The sequence below is a fragment of the Staurois parvus genome, unplaced genomic scaffold, assembly GCF_062004578.1.
Source record: "Staurois parvus isolate SC_StPar_1 unplaced genomic scaffold, SC_StPar_1.0 ptg000832l, whole genome shotgun sequence".
NCBI lineage: Eukaryota > Metazoa > Chordata > Amphibia > Anura > Ranidae > Staurois > Staurois parvus.
In genome coordinates, this window is record NW_028318628.1 from 3,975,889 (window position 1) to 3,989,512 (window position 13,624).

The following is a 13,624-nucleotide window of genomic DNA, read 5'->3' on the forward strand; positions in this document are numbered from 1 at the left end:
ACATCCCGGGTAGGATAAAACTTGAAACACGAAATCATAAGTTATAATTTAATAAATAATATAATACATTTAATTCAATAATATAATCCAACCAAAAACACTGAAATTTGAAATAGCGCCAAGTTCGCACATCGCTGAGCAAAGTCCCAAAATCGTTTCAGCGTCTGATGACGAATTTTTCTACAAATCATCACTCAATTCTGCAAGTAGTTCTGATTTACTATCGCTGTTCTCTAGCCGGTCTAAAACCGCTTTTGACCTAAAGGGACGCTTTTTGGACGCCTTAGACTTTTCTAAGTTTCCAGGCAGAAAGAACAGTCAAAATGCAGGCAGGGCACAGGACAAAGCACTAGGGACAAAATGTATGTGAAATGCTTTGAAACAGCAATGTTTTGCTATGTAATATTTGTTTACAAAAAAATGACAGATTTTTAAATTTGTAGCTGTTCCGGCCCCCGTATGTCCCGACGTCACAGGCACCGGGACACGGATGCCGGCATCGGCCGGAGGAGATGGCTGGGGACGCTGCAGGAGGGACATCGCGGGAGCGAAGGACAAAGCAAGCACTGCAGGGAATCCCTGAACAACGCCGCATGGTATTCCCGAGTGTAGCTCGGGGTTAGCGCTTGTGGTACTGAAACTCTACCCCGAGCTACACTCGGGAATACCGCCAAGGAGGCTAAAGGACCAGTGCTTCCTAACCTGGCTGACAATGTTCTGCAGACTCTGCAGAAAATCATTTGGATCCTAAACCTTCAGTAGGCATTGCTGGAACTGACAAACTTCTCTACCTCTGCTCCAGGGCTACGTTACCAGGGTTCACCCTCATATCATACCCAGTGGTAGCCTGATGGGAACCTTTTTTGAAACATTGGACCAAGAGACTTGTTCCTTTTACCTGCCTATGTGTCTGACCTGCAAGGACAGACATTCCCAAAAGTGGTAGATTTCCAACCTGGTATTGGAGTTAGGGAAATAAGCCCTTTCACCATTTTAGAAAGGAGTCCTGGATGCTCTGGATCCTAGACCTTTCAGCAGTAAGGCCCTCCTGATCAGAATCCAGTCAGACACTGCCCTACATTGGCACAAATTAACCATCAAGGAGGCACCAGAAGTCACGCCACTCAAAGAGAAACAGACTTTATTCCATTTTGGACAAATCTGCCCTGTCCATCGTCGGCTCCAGGTTCTGGGGGAATGGCCTCTCCAATCAGAGGTGTTCCAATTCCTTTGATGTAAGTGGGGGACAGCAGACTTTCCTAGTGTTACAAAAGGTTGTCCTGAGGCCTAGAGCCTTTCTTCTCCCTAAGGTGGTTTCCTCCGTCCTCCTCAAACAGGACATTCTTATGTCCTTTTCCAAAACATTCCAAGGAGATTTGTCTCCACTGTCTTCCATGTGGTATTCACTGTAAGACTCTAGCCTTTGGCTACAGCAAATTTTCAGCAATCAGATTTCTATTTTGTCCTTCACGAAAGTTCCAAAGGGGCTCTCTGCTTCTTGCGCTACCATTGCTAGGCTGACTTGGTTAACCATTGCTAGGATGTAGCTACTGACTTTTAAACAACAGCCTTTTACCAGTTCCACAATCTCACCATAGCCAAGTCTTACCGGCCATATTTGCTCCCCAGCATCGGCATCCTAAGTGTGGGCACCTGGCTGTGATAGCTTGTGGCTTCACAGCAGGGTGCCCTTTGTGCATACGTGAGTAGCGCTATCTTGTCAATGGTCATGTAGTCTTCTGGGACCTGTCAGGTGTACCAGAAGACTATGGGGAGGAAGGGAGGAAAGCTTCTGCTTCCAATCACCTAGGCGGTTGCAGTGGGAGTGGGTACCCGCTCCCACCCATTCCCCTAAGGTGCCAATTCCTTAGATGGGTGTGGGAGACCAGTACTTAAAGTAGAACGTCCCTTGTGGTTGGAGCTCTGCTTTAAGCCGTCATTCAAGCCTTTGGCCTAAAGGAGAGGATTCCTGCCTTTCCTATTAAGGCACGCCACCAGATCTGTTAGTGGTTCATGAGGTTTTTCAGCATAAGGCATCTTTCTCAGATTTGCAAGACTAGCACCTGGTCTTCTGTTCACACATCTGTTAAGTTTTGCAAAGTGGTTGTTCAGGCTTGTGAAGCTAATTTTGGGGGTAGGGTGCTGTAAGCTTCTGTCAAGCTCTTCTTGATCCATTTGTTATGTGGGCCTGTTGGCATTGTTGTCTGTGTTGCCGACCCCTAGGTTAGACTGCTTTTGGATGTCCAGTGGTTATGACTAAAATCCTGTTCTCTGTACTATATGATTGCAAATGGGATAATAGGATTTTTTTTTCCTTACCAGTAAAGAATAGTACAGAATACAGGTTTCTTCCCTCTTCTTTATGATCTCCCTATTGCTTACTACACAATGATTCACCTGAAGATGGCTACATATAGCCAGTGGCTAGGACTATTATCCTGCAGTATACTCCAAGAAATGTATTTTACTGGTAGGGCATAAATCCTATTTTAAAGGTCTTCCAGCATGCTTAGTTTCCAGCTGTCCCTGCCAAATTACATCCAGCTGTGTACTGTCATGCTCCTACCATACTGGAACTCAGAATGTGGAACATCAAAGTTAGAATGTTCTGATCTTGCCTTGCTTGTGACCAATCAACTGTCACCATAGACCTATGGTGAAAAAATAATTGGGCTATCAATGTAACTCTCTCTCTCTCTCTCTCTCTCTCTCTCTCTCTCTCTCTCTCTCTCTCTCTCAAACCTGTATCTAAACCGTCCAAAAATAATATATTGCAGTTTATCAGTCCTTGGATGAGGAGCCATAGTTTTTTCTTTTTTCAGGTTTTTCCTTTATTTTCACCTGGCAATTCTGCATTTACCATTCTTCCTGTTCTGGGTGGCTATGCTTACTCTTTCACTGTGTCTATGGAAGGCGCAATGGTTGGACCTCAAACATGTCTATCTTTAATCATCTCTATTTCATTGGGGTTAATGGGATTAGTATTTCACACAAGAAAGATGCTGTCCGTTCATTTCACAGGAAGTATACTACCTTTCTGGCAAAATCAATGTTTTTTTTGCTATACTTGCTGAAAATGTTCCTACCCTGAAAATTGAAAATGAATACAGCCACCATATCTAAGAACTCATAAGTTGCACGTTATATAATTTTTGATCTTGGGATTAGTTATTCTTTAAAGTTATCAGTCAAAGAAAGCCAGTCTGCTAGCATTTTAGGACAATATTATTATTATACAGGATTTATATAGCGCCAACAGTTTGCTCGGCGCTTTACAATATAACGGGAGACAATACAACAATACAAGAGGGATATATCCTACATGCTTCTAGACCAAATTGCCTATACATACCATAAAACACAAAACAAGATTCTTCCAAGAAAAATACTTATATGTTTAGCGCAAGTGTGTAAAAAATAAGTTGTCAAAGCAATATGCAGAGATCATGATTGAGTAACAACAATACGTGTCATCCATGGTTAATAAAAAATGCCCAGGCTGCTTAATAAGTATTTTTCTCAATCTTGTTTTGTTTTGTGAGCTCCAAATCCATGGAATTCCTTTCCATGATGTGGTCTGTGTATGGCTGTCAGATAAAACATTTCAAAAATGTATTTCATAAACAATCTGTGTTTTATAATGTAGCTTCCTAGCTTTTTCCTTAGTGGCATTGAGTATGTATGTGCCTGCTCACAGTTGCCTAATCTCAGCAGGAACATCTCAGCTCTGTGTTGTTGGGTCTCAGGTTACACGGACTGGGTTTTGGCTGCAACCTAGAAAATGACAAACACAAACTCATATACACACTCACACACACACACGGTGCTTGAAGGACGCAGAAAGGACAGAAGGCAGCAGCTGCGGTTCTGTATGCTTGTGGGTAGATCTTTGGAAAAAAAAAAATTAAACAGGTAAGGTATATATAATCTTAAGGCATATGCTTGTACTTTGTCACTTTAAGAAAAAAAAAAAAGAAACACTGTAACATTACTTTGAACAGCAGTTTATGTATGTATACATTGTGGAGTAGCTGTTATAAATAGCTGTTTAGTGCACCTGCTTAGGAGTATGTTGGCGACTTCTGTTTGCCTTGTGAACATAGAATCCGTTTTGTGGAGGTTGTGTCCTTGGCCTGTGCTTTGTCTTTCAGCTGACCTTTAAGAGGGAAATTATCCGGAGTCAGTGCACAATTATGTGGGGATTTTTTTTTTTTTTTTTTTTTAAATATGTTGAAAACCAAACAAATGGCTAAATGCACAGCTAAAACATACATTATACTGTACGTGAACTTTATTCCCTGCCAAAAAACCTCTTTTCAGCCAGTCTTGTGATGTAGACACCCTGCCAGACAGTATCACCAGGTTGGTCACTTTTTTGTACTTTGGAACTCCAGTCAAAACTGTGTCTAGTTTTGTGTAATGTAATATCTGCCAGGTTGTATTTCCCCCTCTGTCCTTTATTGGTGAGATTTCATCTGCCTTTCTGGTAAGGTGCAGCTAATACTATAAAGTTGTTACTAGAATAGGACTAGAGGGTAAATCTGCTGATGAGGTTGTGTGTGCTGATAATTGTCACTGCTGGCAATTATCTTCCATTTAGGGAGAATTTCTCTTACTTCCTGCTTTGTTTCCAGAATAGGAAATGAGTAAGGCCTCATTCACAGGAGTGTACCTATGCATTCACCTGTGTAAAGTGCCATCTACCCACACGGGGTGCACAGATGTTCCATGTATCTGCATGCAGGCAATCCCATTCATGTCTATTGGGAGGCAGCAGCTGCATGGACATGGCCACTGGCCCCAATTTGACAGCTGTGCAGGTGCTTGTCCCTGGCTGCTCACAGCTGCTCTGTTATCCATAGTGATCCACAATTTTGGAGAGAATTCCTATTTTCAGCACTATAGCTTAGGAAGTATGTCAGAAAAGCTAGGATTTGCCAGTGAGGTTTGCCAAAATCTTTGCACTCCGTAGAGGTGACTTTTCTTTTTTTTAGAGCTGAACTCTAGCAGACTGAAAAAGTTTAATGTACTGGCAAAAATCTCTGTTGCCAAGAAACCTAACCATTAGCTCACATGCTCATTTAGAACCAAACCTCGGTCCCTCTTTCCTTCTCAAATATCCCTCTTTTTGATCAGAAGTATTGACCGCTAATAATGCCTCCTGCACACAGGCATTGCAGCCACTATGATGTAAATTCTACCTATAAGGAATGAATGGCTGTGCACAGTTGTACTTGGGTATATGCCAGGGCTCAAGTAAACAAACGAATAGTGCAGTGGTCTCCAAACTGGGGGCCAGATGTGGCCCTTTGCTTACTTTTATCCGGCCCTTAGGGCACTTTTCTTGCCACTAATGCACTACACAATTCCTCCCACTGACACCAACAGGGCATAATTCCTGTTACTAACATCAACAACGGGGCAATATTTCTCCCACTGACAGCAAAGACGGGGCACTATTACCCCCACTGACACCAAACAATGGGGTACTATTCATCCTACTGATACCAACATTGGTGCACTATTCCTTCCCCTAATGCCAAAGATGCACTATTTATTCTCACAGATGCCAGTACAATATCTACTCCCAATGGCCACAGTCTGGCCCCCCTGATGTATGAAGGACAATAAACTGGCCCTTTGTTTAGAAAGTTTGGAGAATCCTGGAATAGTGTATGGGCATATTCAGAATTAGAAAATGTTCTATTCCTTGCATACTCCTGTACACTAGAACAATGTTTCTCAACCTTTTTTCCAGTCAAGGCACCCTTTAAAGTTATGGATAACCTAAGGGCACCCTTAAACTTCTGCATAGTCTCAAGGCACCTCATTCTAAAATGTAAAAACGTATCTTACACACATGCACACAAATAGTGCACCCAATGTTAGAGATGATTTATTCTTCCAATGAAAATACACCTTTGCACAGTGGTACTGACTAGTATTCCATTGTGTCTCTATGTTCCTCTCCCTCACTCACCTAATGTGACCCCAGTGCTAACAGAGAGGTCCAGGGGAGGGGCAAACAAGGAAGATGTGCATGCACCCAACATCCTCATCAACTAATGTTGTCATTGGTTGTTAGGATGATGGCAGCTAAAAGGTCATAAAAGTGCACAATGAAAACCTGTGACTTTGAGTAACTAAAAGGTAGGATTGATCCAACTACTGGCTTGTCTACAATTTTTGAGCAATTTTTAGACATTTTGCCAAGGCACCCCTGAGGAAGTCTGAAGGCACCTGGTTGAAAAAGGCTGTGCTATAATCATGTTTATGAGCACCAGTGTATACCCGGGTAGAGCCTTTCATATCTATGGATGGCTTTATGTAGCACATTGGCCTTCTCGGTGGAAGAAATACACTGGAGACTGAAGGGGCTCACACACCAATATGCAAAAGGCTTAAAGAATTTACTATTTACCGTCAGCGGGGGATGCCAATTCATAAAGGACAGTTTGGCGATAATAGCAATGTTGGCTTTGACTTTCTCACTGGTCCTCCTTGGATATGGTCACAACTCTGCTGATTTAACATTATACATTGCCTAGCAGTAATAGTTATATGTGACTGTTTTGCTCTGCCCCTGGGAGGGCGAACCGTGAGCTTGTTATATTTACTCTGGAAAACTTCAATAAACATATTGAAACAGAAAAAATTTACTATTTACCAAAATTGTTATACTACACGAGACATTTCATCCAACATTTATCTGAAATAAAAATGTAAAGTATTTCACTTGTTATTTTGAAAATGAAGAAGAAAAAAAGATTTGAAGCTGATGTGGGCAGCAAGGGGACTGTAAAAACAGGCAGTTGATTTGCGTTTTGACCACCTTCACTCCCCCTTCCACAATTGTCCGCTTACTAACATGGTGGCCTCTCAAGTCCATCCACATTGCAGTGCCCCTGGTGCTTCACAGTGTGGCATAGTTAAAGTGTTACTAAACCCAGGACTCTGCATTCACTATCCGGTCTCCCATAGTACACACAGAGCATGGAAATGCAGTTATTGTAGTAAATATAAACTGCTAAATAGCTTTTCTCATCAGCAGTATATAGCAGTCTTGTGACTTCTATCAGTATCCAGGCAAGCACTGGTTAAAGCTTGTAGGAGGAGTTTTCATTCTCCATTGACTGTCCTATGAGGCTGCATAACACCTGACCCTTTGTCTGGACAGTAACAATTGGCCCTGTGCTGATCACATGCACCCTCCCAAAAAAAAAAAACCTAGCAATACACACTAAACAGAGCATGTGCAGAGTACTCCTAGGGCTTTGTACTATCAGTAGATGGATTGGAGACAGTCGAAGAAGGGAAGGAGCAGAGAAAACAGGATGGAGCAGCCTGTTTACACAGTGCAGAGGATTAACCCCTTAGGTTCTGCAGCGTGTATAACAAGCGTGCTTTACTGTGAATGCAGACTGACTTTACTGTTGTGGGTTTCGTAACACTTTAACTCATCATGTCACCTTTGGTAGGTGGTGCCACTCACCATAGGCACCCACTGAAATCAATGTGACTGCCAACTGGGTGCACCATGTTATTGCAGTATAAAATCACCTTCAGAATGGGGAAAAATCTGGCGTTTAGGAAGTGGCAGCATCGTCTGTAAACTTGCTCGAACCCACTACTAAAAAGCTATCCACCATGGATCTTTTTGAGAACCTGTGAGTGAGGCCTTTGTAGAAAAAAACACTTGTGGGTTTAGCCAATCCTTTTTTTTAAACTCTCCACAGTCTGTGTAAAAATGGGGTGTGATGGGAATGTCCTTTTATCTACATTTTGTACTAAAAATTGTCCCTCTTTCTCAACTCAAAATGTTGGAGGGTAGCTCACCTGCACCTGTTGGCTGTGCATGGATCGGCATTCAGATATAACATTATAGATGCCAAGGATTAGAGCAGTGTGTCTCAACCTTTTTCCAGTCAAGGCACCCTTTAAAATTACGGACAACCTTGAGGCACCCCTTCTAAAGTGTAAAAAAACATTTCACAACAGCATCTCCACTCCTAAGATACACAATATTAGAGGTGATACACAGTATTATTTCAAAGCAAATAAACTTTTGCACAGTGGTAACAAGTAGTATTCCAGAATTTATTCCTAATTTTCTCTCTTCCTAACGTGATTTTAGGGTTGATAAAGATGAGCGCGGGGAGGGAATGCTGTTCAGGTGCCTGATGTCCTCCTTATCAACCATTGATACCAGCTGTTGTTAGGATGCTGGAGCTAGCCTTCACGGTAATGCTGGCCATACATGGGTCAATTTTCGAACAATTTTTCGTTCGAAAATCGGACCTAAGAATAGTCGGCCGATTTTCGCTCTGTTAGTGGGGCAATGGATTTTCGTGGTTCCTCCCATTTCATTTATTGGGCATGCTGGAAAATTCGTGAAAAATGACTGATTTTCAAAATCATTGGTGGCACCATCGGATTACAGAACGAACTATGTTTTTGATTTTCGAGTGAAAAATTGTTCGGAATTCGACCCATGTATGGCGTGCTTTAGCCCAAGGTTGTAATGTTGCACAGTAAAAACCTGTGGCTTTGTGTAACAAAAAAGCAGGCTTGATACACACACTTTCTTATAGACAATTTTTAGGCATTTTGCCAAGGCACCTCTGAGGAACCCAGAAGGCACCCTGGTTGAGAGGCTATATTAGAGAGCAGAATGCATGGGAAACAGGAAGATCCCCAACAGGAAGGTGAAGATAAAAAAATATGCCAGGATTAAAGACAAACATTTTAAATTTGGCTTTATCCGCTTCCCGACCGCCCTATAGCAGAAATACTGCTACAAGGTGGCACAGGTGTGCAATATTATATATATATATATATATATATATATATATATATATACACACACAAGTGATTTTGCATTTCTGGGTCGGGGGTACGCGAGCGCACTACCCGCGCTGCCTTTAACGGCCGTGGCTGTCAATCACCGGATCCTGGCTGGTGATTACCGAGGATCTCCGGGGAGGAGAACTGTTTTGTTTACTAACCGTTCTCCTCCCTGTCAGCTCGGGCACACTGCTCTGGATGGCTGTACACAACACAGCCATCCAAACCAGTGTGCTTACAGTGAAGCACACAGACACTGCCCTATAGTAAAACTCTCCCTACATACAATCCTTTTGACCGCCCTGATGTTAACCCCTTCCTGCCCAGTACCATTAGTACAGTGTCAGTGTTTTTTGTTTTTTTTTTATTAGCACTGATCACTGTATTGGTGTCTCTGGGGATGTCCATGACACCAAGTCAGTTCCCCCCCCCAGTGTCAGAATGTCTGCTGAAGTCCCGCTATAAGTCACTGATCGCTGCCATTACTAGTGAAAAATAAAAAAATCCCAGTATATATACCGCCATTTGTAAACGCTATAACTTTCACATAAACCAGTTAATTTACACGTATTGGGATTTTTTTTTAGCAAAGAAATGTTGCAGAATACATTTTGGCCTAAATTTATGACGAAATTTAGATTCTTTTTTTTCCATTTTTTTACTGGACATGTTTAACTTCCCTGGAGGTATTCCCGAGTGTAGCTCGGGGTAAAGTTTCAGCACCACAAGCAGTAATCCCGAGCTACACTCGGGAATACTCTGCAGCGTAGCTCTGGGATCTCTTCTTCACTTACCTTGTCCTTCGCTCCCGCGATGTCCCTCCTGCAGTGTCCCCGGCAATGTCCTCCGGCCAATGCCGGCATCTGTCTTCTGGGTTCCGTTCCCTGCGACGTCAGGACGTGCGGGGGACGGAACGGCGGGAAATGTAAAAATGTGAAAAAGTGATATTCACTAAATACACTAAAATCACATAGTAAAACATTACTGAATCAAACCATTTCACATACATTTTGTCCCTAGTGCTTGTCCTGTGCCCTGCCTGCATTTTTACTATTCTTTCTGCCTGGAAACTGACAAATGTCCATGGCGTCCAAAAATTCGTCCCTTTAGGTCAAAAGTGGTTTTAGACCAGCTAGAGAACAGCGATAGTAAATTAGAAACACTTGCAGAATTGAGTGATAATTATTCGTGGGGAAATTCGTCATCAGACACTGAAAACGACTTTGCTCAGTGATGTGCGAACTTGCCGCTATATTTCAAATTTCAGTGTTTTTGGTTTGATTATTTTATTGAATTAAATTTATTATTATTATTAGATTATTCTTCATGATTTTTTAATTAAATTATAATTTATGATTTCGTGTTTAAAATTTTAGCATACCCGGGATGTTTACTAGACTCTTGTTTGGACAGATTTCAGTGAGTTATTCCTAAAAATTACAGGCCTACAAGGAAAAAAAAACATATTTCCATGCAAAAAAATGTACTGCTTTGAGCACAGAAATACTGACATAATCAGACCGCTAGAGAGGCTACTAGTAAAAAGTCAAAAATATTGTTTTATTTCTTAAAATAATCAGTCTTTTTTTTTTATAGCGCAAAAAAATAAAAACTGCACAGGCGATCAAATACCACCGAAAGAAAGCTCACTTTGTGGCAAAAAAGGATGTAAATTTCATTTGGGTGCAGCGTTGCATGATCGCAATTGTCAGTTAAATTAAGGTCAGGAAGGGGGTAAATCCTCTGGAGGGCAAGTGGTTAACTCATAAGTAAACAAAAAAAACCAGACGTATCTTAACCTTTCAATATTGAATAGAAAGTATTAATTGCAAGCATGTGTATGTGTTATATGGTGTACCTACAGTGGATATAAAAAGTCTACACACCGCTGTTAAAATGTCAGGTTTTTGTGATGTAAAAATGAGACAAATATAAATCAGACCGTTTTCCACCTTTCAATGTAACCTATAAATTGTACAACTAAATTGAACAACAAACTGAAATCTTTTAGGTGGAGGGAAGTAAAAATAAAAAACTAAACTAATATGCAGAAGTGTGCACACCCTTAAACTAATACTTTGTTGAAGCACCTTTTGATTTTATACCAGCACTCAGTCTTTTTGGGTATGAGTCTATCAGCATGGCACATCTTGACTTGCAAGAACACTCCAAATCTGTCAGATTGCGAGGGCATCTGCTGTGCAAAGCCCTCTTCAGATCACCCCACAGATTTTATTAGTTTAATTTAGTTTTTTATTCTTACTTCTCCCCCCCTCTCCCTCCTAAAAGATTTCAGTTTGTTTTTCACGTGAGTTGTACAGTTTATAGGTCACATTAAGGTTCCATGCACACTGGGTGTTTTACTAATGCTAGTAACATTAAAATTTAAGTTTTTTTTTTTAGCATTTTCGCATTAGCATTTAACCATTAGCCGCTCGGCCAATGGCCGAATGGCGGCATGCAAAATCCATTAGCATTCCGGGTGGACTCCATATGGCGTCCTCCTGGGCATGCGCAGTTTGCGCTCCTGCAGAGCCACGCAGCGGCACGATCTGTCACCGGCCGTGTACCGCGGACACGGCCGATGACAGATCTGAGTACCTGTTGCCAATACCATGTGACCTGCTGTGACCAATCACAGCAGGTCACATGACAGTTGTATACAATGGATGGCTTCATTCATGCCATCCATTGCATACTAGTGTGTGTAGTTGTGATTTGTCACAGCGATCACATGCACAAGCTGGGCTAATCACAGCCCAGCTGTATCATGTGATTAGCTGTGGCCAAATCACAGCTAAGCACAAAAAAAAAAAACCCTGAATGAATCGGTGTCATTCAGGTAAATGCTTGCTTATAGCAAAGTAATTCTTTGCTATAAACAAATTTGTGTAAAAAATAAAAAAAACAAATCCTGATCACTTCCCCAAAGTAGTACAATGTTACTATGGTAGCATTGTACTACTTTGGTCATAGTGAAATATGAAAAAAAATCGTAAAAAAGAAAAAAATGTAATAAAAAAATAAAAATAATAACAAAAATTAAAAAAAAATTTTTTTTTTTTCATACTGTCACCAATCAGTGTCCCTGATCACCGCCATGCCAGTTATATTATGACGCTGTACTGCACTGGTGACAGTATGTAAAAAAAAAAATAGTGAAAATAATTTTTTTTATTTTCAGAAAAATTATGACAAAAAATACAACTTCAAAAAACTTGTACGTCGGACTGTCTACTTTGCAAAAAGGGGTCATTTGGGGATATCTGTACTATTCTGACATTCTTGGACCTCAAGAAATTAGATTGGCTGTCAGTACTTCAGGATTGATCAATATTCAGATCTATACCATAGTTTGTGAACTCTATAACTTTCCTACAAACTAAAAAATACATCCTAATTTGGGTTGTTTTCACCAAAGACGTAGCAGAATACATCTTGGCCTAAATTTATGAAGAACAATTATTTATTTGGAAACTTTTATAACAGAAACTAAGAAAAACATGTTTTTTTTTTCAAAATTTTCAGCCTTTTTTTGTTTAGCAAAAAATAAAAACCCCAGCGATGATTAAATACCACCATAAGAAAGCTCTAGTTGTATGAAGAAAATGATAACATTTTAGTTTGGGTACAATGTTGTATGACCGCGGAATTGTCATTCAAAGTGTGAGAGCGCTGAAACCTGAAAAAATGGCCTGGGCAGGAAGGGGGTAACAGTGCCCGGTGTGGAAACGGTTAAGCCACTTTTTTTGCATTTGCGGTTTTTAGCATTTTTTTTCCTTTTTATTTTCCACCGGAAAAAAAAAATTATGCTAAAAAAAAGTCCAAAAACACCAGTTTGCTGCGATTTACCGCATTTTGCCACGTTGTTCAGCGTTAGAGCGTTTTTACAGCGAAAAAACTCCTCTAGAAATCCATTAGTTCTGGATTTTTTTCCAGCCAAAAAAACGCCCCTGCCAAAAACACTGCTTACAGTCTGGGTGCATGGACACATAGGATAACATGCTGGGGAGTTTTCTGGCTGTAGAAAACAACGTCAAAAGCCAGAAAGAGCCGCTGTAAAAGCTTTCAGTGGGCATGAGGACTTAGGTGGAAAACGTTTTGAAATTATTTTATCTTTGTATCATTTTTTTACATCACAGAAACCTGACATTTTAACAGGGGTGTGTAGACTTTTTATATCCACTGTATGTCCTAGCCGCTGTCTTGATTTGGTATTGGAATTAACGCTCATAACCCTTTATACCCTTTTTATGTTATACAGCATGTTCCTCATTTCTGAACTGTCAGTCCTCTCTTTATTGACCTGCCTTTTTTTCTTCACCTGTTTTTTTTGCGTCTGAAGTCCCTAGCTCTTCTCTCACGTTGTTCCCTAACCTTTCACATACTTGGGCTGCATCCAGTTCTCCTGCATGAAGATAAATTTACAAGTTGTGTTACTGCTGGAAGGGAATGCGTAAGCAGCAGAGAAGTACTGTACTTAGGGAACATGTTAGCCGGGGAGGAGAACTTTATTAGGAAGCTTGTAACTTATCTCGACGTGGTTCATCTGGTTAAAGCCGGGTGTTATTTGGAAGCTTATCTGTATTCTAGAAAATGTTGTAAAAAATGTATCATATCAATAATATGGCTGTGGGCATAGTGGTGGGAGCCATTTTTTTTTTCATAACCTGACTCGGTGACAAGTATCTGTTCACAATTTTTGTTAGTTTGTGACTCTATTCTATACTTGGGATGTACTATCACATGAATACGTATATATGTGTCAGCAGAACATTCC

The 13,624-nt window shown here is 40.9% G+C and overlaps 1 protein-coding gene across 1 annotated transcript in view; it reads left to right on the plus strand.

The window, feature by feature from the left end:
- The first annotated feature begins 3,781 nt into the window (after nt 1-3,781).
- The window catches only part of CPT1B (carnitine palmitoyltransferase 1B), a 53,378-nt gene continuing 43,535 nt past the window's right edge, over nt 3,782-13,624 (plus strand). The window contains exon 1 of the mRNA XM_089655314.1: nt 3,782-3,912. The gene's annotated coding sequence lies outside the window, so the exon portion shown is untranslated. The remainder of the gene's footprint in view (nt 3,913-13,624) is intronic.